Genomic DNA, 12621 nt, shown 5'->3' with positions numbered 1-12621 from the left:
GTGTGTGTTGGGGCTTGCGGGCCATGCGGCAGGGGTGGCTACGTGCCGGGCATGATGATAGGCTGCTGCAGGTGAGGACATGACTGCGCGCTAGTCCCAGGCATGCACTGACACACACCCCTCTCATATACAACAATAAGCAATAAATCTGACATCTCTTCCACAGCTCAGCCAATTACAGGGACCACGTAGGGATGAGCAAGAAAGCAGCAGTGCTAGTGAGAGGCTTTAATGAAGAAGTAGTGTGTCAGCCCACTCTCACCCGAGGGCCTGTTGTAAAGAATCAAAGTCGTATTGTGATATATCCAAGGTGAAATAGTCTGTAAGATTTGCCCCATGCAGTGTTTGTTGTTTTGTGTTGTTGTAAACTTTTTAATGATATGACATAATCTAGAATATCTCTCGGCCAAGTTTAATCTGGCACTCTGATAGAGAGTAGTTAGATCACATGAAAGCTTTTATGTGTTTTGAAAAGGCATTTATAGTTGAGTTCAGCTGAAAGATTTAACAACTGGAGGTTGAAAACTCATTTTTTTTTGGTCACATATTTATCTATGGCTTATAACTAGTGGCATACACTCACACACATACACACGCCCTCAGATGCCACAGGGTACCTGAGAGTGGCACAACAATGCGAGCAATTGTCTGGGCTTCCAGCTCATGTCCTCTAGCCTTAGGAAACAAGAACTGGGCTTGTGGTGAACCGTCACACACAATAAAGGTGTGAGACAGGGCTCTCTAGATCCCACCATGGGCTGACCACACCGGCCTCACTTACTCGCTCGCTTCCCTGTTGTGTTTCCGTGTCAGTGGTTCTACCGCTCTTTCACTCTTTGCTATTTCACCTGGTGCACAGACGAACCATTGTCTTGCCGCACCTCCTCTGTGGCCCACTCAAAACACAGGAGTTTAGATAGACAACGACTTGCTGCTTTGTGAAACGCCAACGCCATTTGTGGAGTTCTCCTTTGTGAAACTCCACCGCTGTTTAGCTATCTGGACGAGGGGCCAAGTGGTCCACATAGTGCTTGATATGTCTTAGAACAGCTCGGAGACAGATAAACACTCACTCACGTGAATCATGCGCACGGCATCCTGCCTCTTAACCATGCGGGATGACAGACATTGTGTCTCATCAGTGCTAGACTGTCCCACTGCTAGCGGCTTAACTTCCATTGTCGGACGAGATATGAGGTCATTGTCATGAGATTTCTCCAGAGAAAGGGTTAGCTTTTCTTGCCGCCCATTCTGAATGGTAAGCCGGCTGAGGGGAGTGTGTTCAAAGGAGCACAGCAAGCAGGATTTGGGGGCTGAGGGACGTGTGGCACTGGGAAACAGCTGGACAATTGAAAGCCAGCTCTGAGTCTACGCCTCCTTCCCCCAGCTGACGCAGCAGCAGCGGATTTTAAGCTGCTAAGACCGCGTGTGTTGGAGTCTTGGCTCTACAGGTGTCTCAATGCATTGCTTCAGTGGGATGGCTGTAATGCTAACAAAATTAGAAAGTCTTGAGTGTGTCTTTTTCACATGCTCTATTTTGTCATCTTTATCCCAGTCTCCCCAGTGAGCTTTTGGAAGGGAGTTGTAGGGACTTTTTAATCTATCAATCTACTTCCCACCCATACCCTGCATTTACTGTTCCTAACGACTTGGTTCAGGTTTGTTGGGAACTTGTGGAAATCTGGTGGCCCTGAGGAAACACTGCCTTCTTGAAAGCTGAGCACTTGTTGACCAACAAAGAACTAGAACAAGGTGGCAAAAGTTCTGGATGGCCAAAGCCAAATTTTTTTTGTTACAAAGACAGTAACATTTCTTGCTCTTTATCTGAAGCTCACACTTGTGGGCTAAGTAAATGCACTGATATGAAACACATAACTCATACATTCACATCATTTAGATACAATGTGTGTGTGTGGAACTGATTCACATAACTTATCAAACCATGACAAAGATCAGCCACAATAGCAGTAAATAAATGCTAGTTGTCTGTTTAGAGACATGAAACGTTATAATCCTGGCTCGTTCTGATAAGGCACCCCTGGCTTTGCTCTTCTAACACTTTGAGTTCAACTCATTAAAGGCCTTTATAATTAGCTGATGAGTTGAATCAAGTGTTTAGTGAGGTATAATGATAAGCTGTGTTGTGCTGTGACCTGCCAGATCTGGAGTCTCACATCCCTGGAATAGAAATTTCCCAGGCAAATACAGAGAGATGGAGAAACAGATGCTGATTTACAGCACACGACTGAAGCAGTGGGCATCGGCTCATCTTGACAGCCCTCATACTGCAGCACACTTCGTCCTACGTGTGCCCCACCAAGCAGCGCAGATATGTATACAGATAGCTGAAACTGAGGTAGCATTGTAAGAAGAAACAGGGAGCTGGGGGCGATCAGCGCTGCAGCTATCCCAGGGGCTGTGTGTGGAGCCATGGCGCTGCGTCACACGTTATCTCTGGCAGCCCGAGGCGAGACAGATGCTGAAACTGACATCATAGAGGAGCTGACAGTGGGGAGTTTGTAGTTTTTTTGTCTGTATAATCAGCCAGCTTTCTGTGTGTATATAAAATGCATTTGCTATTGTCAGGGACAACTGCTACTTCTCTGAGTACTGGATGAGGAGAATAAAAATAAATTAATTAAATTAACTAATTTATTGAAATAAAAATGTAAATGAAGTTGTCTTGTACATCTTATATCCATCTTCCAAAAAGTCTGTTTTTCCCATAAACACAATACAGACAGCATATTATTGATAAAACACCCCCCACGGTGTGATTGCTGCTCAAAATAATAGTATCTGTGGAAGCCCTGATTTGGTGATGGTGATGAGCTCCTTGTCAGTGTGTGTTTGTTTTACACTGAAGCATTTTAAATCATTTTTACATCTGAATACACTTAGTTGAAAGAGAGAACCATTCAGGTGAATGTGGTTTGTTGATACAGCGTGCATTTTGTTTAGTTTTAATTTGCAATGAATCTCTGGAATTGCCTTCTGGCAGATGCAGTGGCATGCTTTGCATGGGAAACACCCTAATTTGATTGACTGTCCCAATTATATAGCGCGGTTACATTCCAGAACATCATCATTTTTATTGGCATTTTAAATGACGTTTGTTATAATGGAATAACTGTCTTGCTTTTCGGGCGCAGAGTGTCTGCTGTTAGGGGTTATGCTGCTTAAATCAGCAAGAGAGGTGTTTTTGTTTGCCATTGAATATTTTTTCAAGTTACTGCACATTGGATCATTACAACTTTCCATAAAAATCTAGTACAGTGTGTTCAAAAGGAGTGACTTTGAAGGAATTATTGTGGTATGTGTATCTTTCTGTAAAGATACAATTGAAACAGGATGAGGTAATACAATGTTACAGATGTAGACCTAACTGGAGAATTTGGGACAGATCATGTGAAATACCGTTGATCGTGCATATTGTTGTTTGTTCAAGTTAATCACAAAGAAAAGGGCGCATTAGACTTTGTCACACTATCTGTTATTAATCTAGCTGAACACAGCATTTACGCAGTACTGTAAAACAGATGCATTGGCATTAATATAAAATGTTATTAAAAGTACAAAATAATAAACTGGGTATTTGTTGAGGCACTTCTAGAGAATCAGCATCGATTCCTAAATATGATTTGATGTCATCTGATTTTGCATCATGGTCTGGCATTTGACGTCCCCTGCCTCATGGCACTTGACTGTTTATGTGTTTGTTTATTTGCCTCATGGCTTTGAGTGTGTGTTTCCTGCCACTGTCTGCAGCCACGGCCCCCCATGGGCTCTGGCGCGCGGCGGTCCAGTCCTGTCTGAAAGCGAGAGTGGCAGGGCCGTTGGGAACGGGAAGGTGCGGTTGTGAGTGTGTGTTCCAGACATAGCCTCTGGTTCCTCCTTCCCAAGGGTGGGTCGTGGTGGTGCAGGGGGCCACAGACAGCACCCAGCCCCAAACCCTCGAACCCCCACGCGCCCCCCCGCCAATCCCACCCAACCACGGACCCTGCCTTCTCGCCTGGCTCCCTGACTGAGGCCTAGTGGCCAGGAGGCCTCTTCTGTTGTCGCCATGTGCTGGAGCATTACTGATGCACGCTTTTTTCCCCCAAGGCAACGATCATATTACAAGCTTTATTGGTCATATTGACCCATATCTCTCATTAGTGTCGGCACACCTCTGACCTGAAAGGACCTGCATGCATGCAGTCTCATGTGCGAGTCAACAAAAACATCACATTTGCAGAAGCAATAGAAACAAATAAACCATTTGCAAACACTTGCTATAGTGTCTGCTGATGGCTCGTCAGCTGTTCATGATTAAGACAAGAAGACAAAAAAAATGCCAGATGCTTAGCTATTGCTGTTTTAGCAGCTATCAATAAGACTTCTGTGCTGACAGATAAATGGCAACGATGATAGGTTCATGCACAATGAGGTGTGACAAAAATTGGCTCCGTTCACATTTTGGCAAAACGCTGGATTTGTACCACGTCAGCTTTATAACGTGAACATAACCTTAACTAGCATGTGTGCCGCATCCCGAGATGTGAACGCCTGGACAGATATGCAGGAACGTTGAAGAGGGTGCCAAAAATAGCACTAAACATTTTAAGTAACAATAGAGGGTGGGGAGCCTTCAGTAAGATGGCGTTTTTTTTCTTTTTATATATATATATATATATATATATATAGTGGAGAGAACCGGAGCTGGCCTGTTCAGGAGCTCGAGTTTTCTTTGGCAACAAACCCCAGAGAAACAGTCATGAAAAGTATGACAGTTGGCTTGCATCAGCAATGCTATTTGCTTTTACCACATCACCTGCCTGCCTTTGCGGACGTGCTCGTTTAAGACAAGAAATGAGAGCCCGACTCACTGCTGCGCTGAAATGATGGGGTTTTATTTCCTTCAGTAGTTTTTGAGGAAGTACTGAACAATCTGTTCTCTGTTCTTAGGCTAAATGCTCTTCTCATTCTCCAGTAAGGGAGTAGGTGTATGCGCACATGCTCCGCTGACTGGTGATCTGCCACAATTGTTTTATGGGCCGGAAGCATTTATGTCGAGAAACTTCTGACGTTTTCCTTTCAACCCTAAATTGTCATGATCACAATTTTGAAGTTGTTTGACAGTTGTTTGACTTGAGCTTTGCCAGAATAACAAGTGAGAAGATTGCCCTTGCTTACTCACTTGCCCTTCCAAAAATGTAGCATATCAAGAGAGAGGATGCAGTAAACAATGCTTTTCTCTCTTTTTTTCAATATCATGCTACTTTGTTGTTTATATGAAGGTCTTTGGAAGATCATGGCAGGATTTTAGAGGCACTGAAGTTATAGGCTAGCACCAGGCTAACAGCATCATTTCACACAATGAGGACGTGACAAAAGTGATGTCTGCTGATGTTGCCAGTTTGGAGGTGAATAGAGAACAGCATCATTTCACACAATGAGGATGTGACAAAAGTGATGTCTGCTGATGTTGCCAGTTTGGAGGTGAATAGAGAAGGCCTCTCTTCATGACTGTTCATGGGGAGGCATCTTCAAAAACACCTCTAATTCTGTTTTACAAGAATTTGACAGAAAACATGGATACATGACCTCTTAAGTCTTTGCAAGGATCAAAAGAAGTTTAACTCACCTAGCCTCATCCTTCAAAGCTAAAATGAACACTCCATGGGTGTGACTTTTGATCAAAACCATCCCACCCTAGTTTTCCAAAGGAGTGAACCCATCCAAGCAAAGGCCCCTATTAAAATTCCACCCTGGACAGCAAGTCAAATAGTAAACCACTGGTCTTTTGCTGCCTATTAAGACTTCACTGACTGCAGACAAAGAGAAGCAGACAATTAGAACAAGAATAGTTACTAGTAATATTCAGAGGGCTATTTTCTCAACCAAGCTTAAGCCTACTCTTGGACTAACCTACAATGTAAGTGAAATGCACCATTAAAAATCTTCATTAGTCCAGACATAATAGACATAATCTGGACCTGGAAAATGCAAGTCCCTAAGCTAATTTAATAAGCATCTTAGGAGTGTCTTTGGCCATGGCTGTTAAAAAGAGTCTTGCCATTTCAGTAGCACTGTCAACATATCATCAACAGGGACCATAGACAAGGAGAGCAGGCAGAAATTCCTAAAAGTGTGAAAAAAAGAGGGATTTTGATACCTTAACCACCCCGTATAACCATTTGCTCGTTACTGTAAACTGTAAGGCAGGGCCAGATCCAATACGTAACATTTCAGAACAGGTGGATTGACCTAGGATCAGCTCATACCTGCCCATACAGACAGAACTACATTCATTAGGATATGAAACTGATCTCTGAACAGCATTCTATCTCTCAGAGCTTCCGAATTCCTGTGCAAACAGCAAGTCATCTCTCTGGAAGGTTTTCAAGAGGAACTTGTGTTTCCCGGTGCTGTCTCTCATTTCCCCACGCTGGGCGGTGGGCTGCTCTGCAGGTTTGCAGGGTTGTGACGGACAGGAGGAATGCTGCTCAGGAAAGATTTTTCTTTTTTGTTTTGTTTTGTTTAAGCCTGTCCATTCTTTGTGTGTTCTTAAGCAAACAGGAGAGCGCTATGTCCTGTTTTTACTGTTTCACCACGTCACTGTTCAAACTCGACAAGAGCAAATATTGCAGCGATCTCTCGCTGTGCCAGCCTGCAGGCGTCGGGGCGAAATGTATTTTAAAGCTCTGCAGTAAGAGCAAAACATCCTCATCATAAAACGGTTATTAGGATGTGACATAAGAAGACACATGAAGCGGCGCAATGATTTTACATTTGTTGAAATCATATTGGGATTTTTTTTGTAGTTATGCCATACAGCCTTTTAAAGTAAAACTCTGTTCTTTGTGCTATAAAAACCTCAGAAGATGGAGAAGTGTGAGATGCAGCGCACCATTAGAGGGAACAAATCACAATCTAGTTATTCAGGATTATCTCCAGCTGTGATGTTGTTTCATAAAAAAATTTTGCTAGTTATACATTTTCTCCTATTTACCATTCCTTAACCCAACTGGATGTATTGTATGTGTTAAAATCTAGTAGCATGTTTTGCTTGCAAGAAATTAACAAAAGTCAGCTAGCGGTCATCTTAAAGATGACACTAAAAATAAATAATATTTGTCTGCATAATATCCCAGCTAATGTAAGCCCCTGTACTGAAGTTTGTTCAGTAGCGATGTGCAGTCCAACGGCTGTATATAACTAAAAAGTTTGTTAGTTTGCTTAAATTAGTCAGCTATTAAATTAGTCAGAAAGCTGTTAGCACACTTGATTTGAATGCTTGTAAGGTAAACGAAATGATCAAATTATGGTTTGGTATGAGGTGAGGAACCTTTGATATATCATACCATAACTGCACAAAGAGTCTATATTTTGCATCGACAGAATTTAATCATGTTAGCAGGTCATGAAATCTGCTGTGAGCTGAATAAAGTGCATCAGAGTGGGAAAAACATTAATTTAGCATTGAGACTACATAAACCTATTTAAAACCTTACAATATTGATCTGGAGGCGTTCATTAGCAATTTTGAGCCCCATATCAAATTACTATCCACAGACTAGACTCTTTGTTCTTTTTGCTTACTGTGCCTGGGGGCTTTTTACAGACTGTCCTGCATGTAGTCAGAGAAATGGCTATTAAATATGTATATCTGCATGTGCAGTACAGTAGATGCATTGCAAAAGTGTGGAGGTTTGTGAAATTTTCATTTTTTGTTGAATAACATTTTTACATGTTTTTTAGCCTTATGAAATTATTTAAATGAATTAAATGGAAAACTGGGACCTTTAGCACATTTTAGGAACATGTTGCACCACATAACTAGAAGCAGATCTTCCATTGTGAAGAAGGAGTCATGGATTGATGAACACTTTCTAGCACTCCCAGCCAGCACCAACAATCAGATTTGCTCCATGAATTTCCACTGAGAAAATAAGTCAGGATGTCCATACAAAACTAAAGACAGCTGATGGAATCAAGACCAAACTGTGGCTAATGGCTTCACAGAGGTGCTGAGGTGTTTAGAAACTGCCTGCCAGTTCTGTTCGTTTCCAAAGTTTAGTGTAGATGAGTATTGTTACGTTTAGATCTCCTATATTAGTAGCTTCTTGGATTTGCCCAAGACCAGTGATCTTCACCTCTTGCTTAGAAAGTCTACGCTAATCAGATTCACCTGCTATAGTGACCTTTGTACAACTCTTTCTTTCTTGCCCTCATTTTCCTCTCTCACCTGATGTAAAAACGGGCGTCAGGAGGAATACACAGTTAATGAGTGCAGTGAAAACAAAGGCTGTGTCCAAAACCACATAGTACTTTCACATACTTTACCAGAAGTGTCCAGTCTTATCCAGGGCCAGTGTGGTTGCAAGTTTTTATTTTAACAAAGCAGGAGCAAACTTGAGCAGTTCTTTAAGGACTGAGACTAATTGATTAAGCAAGTAGAATCAGGTGTGCTGCTGTTTGGAATGAAAGCCTGCACAAGCCCTTTATGGATAAGATTGGACACCCCGACAACTATACTGATAAGTTGACTTTTTTTAATGTTGCTGTACTAATTTTGACATATTTTTTAGTATGTTAATATGAGATTTTGGACAAAGCCTATGTGATCAGTCTTTAAATGGAAGTTTAAATGGAAACGCACATAAATATTCTGCTCACGTTGGCCCCTGCTCCTGCTCTGATGCATGCCAGCTTGATTATGTGTTATTTTAATGTGTTAGCACCACAAGCCTGGAAAATCTGCTGTTATAATTAAAAAAAGTGAAGTCTTATAAAAATAGTTTTTAATTCCTAAAGTACTCTCAGCAAATAACAGCTGGACACCATGTCCAGCGCTCCTACCACTTGTGGAAAATTTTGTGTGCAAGACCTTAGCTGGCTGGGCCCTTGTGCATGTGGAGCCAGTTGGTCTTGTTGTAGCACAGCTGTCTACATTTGCAATCAGTGCATCCTTTTATAAGCAAGGCAACATTCGTGCACAAGTGTTCTGCTGAAAAGAAAAGTGATAATGCATCCCCTATTTTGCCTTTTACAATTTATTATTCTTCTCCTTTGTAGCCTTTCTCCTGGTCTTAATCTGTCTCCGATACCATTGGCATTCTGCAACCATTGCATAACACTGAGGGTCAAGGCGAGGCACCTATTTCCCCCCCCTTTTTATACCCTTTTGCTCAGTTCGCAGCTGTGTGATTTTTAGGTCACCAGCTTATCGAGACCCCAGCTGTCAGCGTGCACAGCCATGTTGAATCTCAGCTGGCTGCTGTAAACTTCTCTTAATTACCCGATGGCGGACCGACAAATAGTTTATGATTGTGATTTATCATTACCAGGAATTTACCAGTCTACTGTGTCTACTGTGTCACTCTGTGGAGGGTTGGTTTGTGCTGTAATTACACCCAGCACTCGTTAGAGCTTGTAAAGTTTGACTGTGCGGTGAAAGTGTGAAGGAATGGGGCCCAGAGGAAAGAAGAAACATTTGTGTCCTTCTGTGTGAATGTCAGGATTGCGTAATTGTAGCTCTGTAAGATTTGCTGGAGGTGAGACTGTGGGGGACTGAGAGTGTTGTTTGCTGATAGTCATTTCTAGAAGTTTCTGCAGAAACAGGTTCAGTTGTGTTGGTTAAATGCTCTCAATGTGAAGACATGGTACACAGGAAAAAATAGTGCATTGAATTTGATTCAAACAACTATCTACACAATTTAACCTTTCAATTTACTTGCTTTTTCTGTAAATTTCAATTTATACATATTTACACGTATTTGAATTAAGTATATTCAACACATATTTTTCAGTGTGTGAGGAGAGAAGCAGTAAGAGAATGATGGCAAGTTTGTCTTGGCCATATCCGAGACACCGTCCAAACAGGTCTTATCTTGACATTTGCCCAGGATTTCATAATAGAGTGTCTTTACGGGAGATGATCTGCTCCTCAGCAAGATAAACTCGGTTGCATCAAAACTTTGGTGCAGGGATTTAGCTAAACCACTGTAAATCTCTATCTTGGTATCCGGTAACACTATCAACACACCTGCACGTCGTTCTGTCTTGATTGACCCTTCTACCCCATGGCACTGTTCCAGCGCAGGTAAAACAACCTTATGAGGTGTAGCCTTGATCTTAGGGGAGGTGCAGTTATTTTGTTGGTTCAGAACAGCAGCTCAGTTATGAACACAAGTTAGCACTGTAGCTACAAGCGGTGCAGTGCAGTATAAATGCACAAAATCATATGTGGCTAAATTACTATTGCTATGTTACTGCAATGAACTTCCAAACTTGCCAAGCTTGGAATGTACTGCTTTAGGTTACGTTTTCTTTACAGCCAGACCGAAGGATGGGCGATTCTCCTTGACTGCCCTCCTCCTGAAGCTCACACTATGTGGGCTGGATGTACACACGGACCACACTAGCACATTTCCAGTGCTTTCTATTAGCCAAAGTTGCACCACAACATTATTATTGCTCTTTAATGTGCACACAAGTATAGAACTATTGCACAAGTGCGCTTAGATAGCTCATGTTATTTACATCATAAACTTGCAACACAGATCAGCCAAAATAAAAATAATAAACTGGCCAATTGCCAGTTGCGTGTTTGAGGTAAAAATCTGTCCCATTTTGGCCGATTCCGATCGTACATCCCCTGACCCGCCTCTTTGCTTTTTTAACAATGGTGAAATACTTTAGACCTGTTTTACATTTGAGCTAATTTAGAGTAAATGGAGTTACTATTGGAAGACAAAGCAAGCTGCTATGAAGAGGATAAATGAGTGTCAGTGTGAGATGATCCTGGCAGCAGTCACATCTCTCAGTTTGATCTGTGATGTGTTGAAGGGGCAAAAAGTGGGCCTTGCTGTAGAGGGTGCTGTTACCTAGGAATCTCTCTTGTCATGCTTCCTTTCTTTTTGGCTTGCTCTTACTGTATCCGTTCATTTTATTTATTTCTATTTCTCTCCCTCTTTCTTTCTCTCTTTCTTTCTTTCTTTCTTTCTTTCTCCTACTCCCACTCACTGTCTCCTTTCGCATGCACTCTTTTTTGGTATATATCACAATACAGTGAATCAAATCCGCCAGGGAGTTGTCCGAACATGTACTTCAATGAAAAATGTCTCAAAAAAAAAATAGTGCAAAGGACTTAACATAGTTAGTGTCACAAATTTGCTTAAATTTGAATAATGACCTAGAAATAGTCGTAACTGTTCTTTGTTAAATTTTTTTTTATGTTTTTTAATGAAGGTTTTAATGTTTATTTCCATGTTTGAATAAAAAAAATTCCCAAATTTTCAGTGTGGTCTCAGTCTTGTGGACCTCACTGTTTTAAGGATATTTATGTCAATTATTAAATTATACAAATAAACTCCCACCTGTATAAAAAACATTTGCTATGCGACTGAATGACAATGTTTATTTTTTCTAATTAACCTTTTTGTCTCCTTCTTTCTCTTGTCATGTTCTTCTCTGATACTGATTGAAGTATGTGTGTGTGTGTGTGTGTATATGTGTTTTTACAGTGTATAGATCATGTGTGGTATTGTGCTGGGGGGCTTCTCTAATTCTCTACTGAGTCTGCCACCCCCACCTGCAGTTTGCTTACACTGATATGCACACACAGCCCACTATGGTGGTTTACCTAACCAGTGCAGGATGACGAGCCGTCTCTCGGAGCTCAGAGCAGTGGAATGCACCCTTACCGTGGTTACACCCGTCCTGCTGGCGGTCACCCCCTGAAGGTGATTTGTTGACATCACCTGTGTTTATCAGTGTGTTTTAGTTACATTAACAAACAGGAGTGAGAATTCTCAGCCAAGATTTCAACCGTGGGTGTCCTTACCTCACACACAGGTGCACACATGCACGCGCTTATAACTCCACCTAACAATAACATTACTTTTGCACTCCTTGCTTTCTTTACGGATAATCATCCAGATGTGCCGCTCTGTGTATTTTCATGCTCTTTGTGGCAGCATTAGGGAAAACTGGCTTAGATCCGCTGGGACTCAAGTTTCCAATGAAATGACTCAGTTCTGGATGGTGGCTCAGGCCGGAGCTGGAGTTTCCTCCAACTCTCGCCGGAGGTCCGATTACAATATCTTTTTATGAGGTTAGCATTTCGTCAAGAGTGACGCGGACCATACCACTGAAGTCATAAGTGTGGGGGACGCTTGGTTGTTTAAGCTATTCACGGTGCCAGTGTCTGAGTTCAGGGATTTATTTTTAGGAAAGTGGTTCTAATAATAGCGGACTGGCTCCCCTGCCGACCTACGTGAGGAACACCACTCCCCACATCTGCTGCTTTTGTTACTCTAATCGTGCCTGACTTCTCGCTTCGACAGACACACTCATTTTATAAAATTGTCTGGTGTCCATGTTAGGCTAGGGCTAACCCCAAAAGATCAGTCATTTCTTTATGGTCACTGCCTTGGAAACAAAGTGGACTACTTCAGATGCAACAGACTGGACAGTGGGAGATGATCAAGAGATCAAGAGATCAAGAAATGTGCCTGAAACAGTCCTGACTCAGATAACATAGGATGTTTGCACTGTTTGTACATCACGATGCCTGCAAATATTTATAGCATATTGGTATACCATATCACAGGGAGAATTACTGTGAATAAATGA

General features: G+C 41.9%; 1 long non-coding RNA gene across 1 annotated transcript in view; it reads left to right on the top strand.

Moving 5' to 3' along the window:
* The window catches only part of LOC118821408, a 65592-nt gene that overhangs the window by 31257 nt on the left and 21714 nt on the right, over nucleotides 1-12621 (top strand). The gene's annotated exons all lie outside the window — the stretch shown is intronic.

The sequence above is a fragment of the Colossoma macropomum genome, unplaced genomic scaffold, assembly GCF_904425465.1.
Source record: "Colossoma macropomum unplaced genomic scaffold, Colossoma_macropomum, whole genome shotgun sequence".
NCBI lineage: Eukaryota > Metazoa > Chordata > Actinopteri > Characiformes > Serrasalmidae > Colossoma > Colossoma macropomum.
The sequence above is the reverse complement of the archived record's forward strand: the minus strand, read 5'-3'. Positions and strand labels throughout refer to the sequence as shown.